Below are 3127 nucleotides of genomic sequence, written 5' to 3'. Positions count from 1 at the left end.
AATGCTAAAAATTTAGATTTAGATTCTAAATGTGTGTTATGAATTTCAAATAAACCTTTTTCCATGTGAAATTTATTTTCCTAAAATGGAAGCCTGCTACATTGCATTGTATTACAGTGTATTATGTTCAGTGTCTAAAAATTGCTAATTGTCATAATATAAGATGTTATGTATCTGTTATTTAACACCTGGAAAAGCAAGGCCTTTATTCCGTTTTTATTCATATGAACATACTTATCCTGCACTGAAAATACATTAGTTTTGCACACTGATATTAACTGTTATCCAAGAAATATGAATTAGACTACATAAGAGAAGACTCACACCACATTGAGGGATTCAGTTCTGAGAATCCTGTCAAAAGGCTAATGTAGAAAGTGTGTGCATATTGGCTTAAGTTACTCAATGTAAAGTAAAGGACCAAGAACAATGACTATAGCTCAATTAGAGTGCAAATTGAACCACAAGTACAAACATGTATTTGCCCAGTTCAGTTTAAGGTAACAACTATTGCCTAAGCATTTTTACTTTGAGCAAGGTATTATGCTAGGTGTACTAAGGATATAAAGATCAGACATATCCCTATTCACTACTTCGCCTTCTAGCATAGTCCTTTTTCCCTATGTCATGCATTATGTTTATTTAGCAACCTTATTGATACATAGTGGAAATGTTTTTTAATGTTTATTTAAAACTATGAAGATGAAGGCTTGAACAAAAATAGTAAGATCTCTGACTTCAGATAGACAAATTAGAAATTTCCTGTTTTTTGGTTAAATTTCTTACTTTGAAGTAGATATCTTCTCTTTATTACTCCAAATTCTTAAAATTCTATTTTTTATAAATTGCATAGTATTTAACATTTGGTAGTAAATATTTGTCTTTATAAATTGCATAGTATTTAACATTTGGTAGTAAATATTTGTCTTTTTAAGATCGCTAGTGTACATATAAGAAAATGATAGCGTATTAAAAACTTTATGAAAATAAGTTAATATCGGGTTTTAATAATACTGGTCAGAGTCAGCTTGGCATTGGAGAGAGAATGTAGATTTGTTTTTACATTTGTTCAGTTTACTTATTTGGGTATTTTCGTGAATGCATAGCATTATAAAGAAGTATTTTAGATACTCTAGTGTCCATTTATCTATTGTGTTGCTTGACTCCTCAGTTGGAAAACGTAGTAAGACTATAAATGGAATATTGCTATATTTACTCACATTTAGCTTATAACAAAATACGCAATTGAAGATATTTTAAAACCACACCTTATTACATGGTGTTCCTCTTTGATGTATTCTTTAAACTAACTCCTTTGCCTTTTTAATAAGACAGCAGTATTCTTAAGTTTGAAGGTAAATCTCCTTAAACTAGTTTTAAGGATTGTTCAGAAAAGACTTGAGAAACACAAAAATCTTAGTAAGTCATATTGTAAAAAACTAATTTTCTATTTGCTTTCAAAAAGAGAACCTATCAACTAGATCTTTTTTTAACAGAAAAAGCATTTGATATCATTTCTGCCTTTTTCTATTTTATATATTTGTATAGTTATATGTGGGAGATTATAAGTTATATCTTTTATTATAAGTATAAAAATCCAAGCAACAGTGAAATGTTTTTTTTAGTCCAAGTAATCTCTGATGCCCTCCTCCATGACCACTGTGGGTCCCCCCCCCCCCCCCCCCACTTAAGCATGTTAACACTGGGTGTATGTTGGTAACTTATGACACATATCTATGAGATTCATTCTCTGGATGAAATGCTATTCAAAGAAACATGAACCAAACAGCCAAAAATGATTTTTGTTTTCTAATTCCGTTTTTATAAATTCTGAAAACTATACTGTGGGAACAACCCTACCTGATTTTTAAGTACTGAAAAACTATAATAATTAAAATAGTGTGCCATTCTGGCAGGTGTGAAGTGATCTTCATTGTGGCTTTAATTTGCATCTCTCTGATTAGTGATGTTCAACATTTTTTCATATGTCTATAAGTCAACAAACTTCAAGTGCTGGTGAGGATGTGGAGAAAAGGTGACCGTAGTACACTGCGGGTGGGAATGCAGACCAGTGCAGCCCCTGTAGAAAACGGGAGTTTCCCCAAAAAATTAAAAATGAAACTGCCCTTTGACCCAGCAATTCCACTTCTGGGGATATATCCTAAGAATCCAGAAACACCAATTTTAAAGAATATATTCATAACAGCATTATTTACAATAGCCAAGATTTGGAAGCAGCCCAAGTATCTATCCATCAGTAGATGAATGGATTTAAAAAAACAACATATTTACACTGGAATAGCACTTGGCCGTAAAGAAGGAACTCTGCGACAGCATGGCCGGACCTGAAGATCATTATGGTAAGTGGAATAAGCCAGTCAGAGAAAGACAAATACCATGTGATCTCACTTGCATGTGGAATCTAATAAACAAAACAAATAGAAATAGAGGCAGGATACATGGAAAAAACTGACAGCTCTCAGAGGGGAGGGGAAGGGGCTAGATGAAAGAAGGTAAAAATTAGCTAGAGTATATATGCGTAAGTCATAGACACAGCAGTGTGGTGGCCAGAGGGAAGTAGGGCTGGAGTGGGTGGAGGTGGGCAAAGGGCAGGAAAATAGGGACACTAATAGTGTCAATAATAAAAAATACAGAAGTAAATTAGTATGGTAATAGTTTATACATAGACGTGTCATATATAAAACAAATTTTTTCTGGTTGTCACTGCTGTTACCACACTTTTTTCACCATTGTGTTTTTATAGTATATTTCAACATCTGATATAGCAGATATCCTCATTCTACTTTTCTGTTTCAAAATGTTCCTATCCATTCATTACTTCAAGTAGCATTTTGCCACATTGCTATCTCTGCCTTTCCCCCAAAAGACTCTATCATACCATACCATACCTAATAATTACCCTCTTCCTAACATTTATTCTTCTATCAACATTGTCTTTCACTTAGGGTTTGGTTTTTTGTTTTTGTTTTTGCTGTTATCCTTACCTGAGGACATGCTTATTGATTTAGGGAGATGGAAAGGGAAAGAGAAAGAGAGGAAATGATACGTCAATTCCCTTTTGAACATCCCCTACTGGGGACCAAACCCACAACTTAGGCATATACCC

Source organism: Pteronotus mesoamericanus, unplaced genomic scaffold (assembly GCF_021234165.1).
Source record: "Pteronotus mesoamericanus isolate MK-2021 breed Mesoamerican mustached bat unplaced genomic scaffold, CSHL_Meso_final contig_94, whole genome shotgun sequence".
Taxonomy (NCBI): Eukaryota; Metazoa; Chordata; class Mammalia; order Chiroptera; family Mormoopidae; genus Pteronotus; species Pteronotus mesoamericanus.
Note: the sequence above shows the minus strand (reverse complement) of the source record.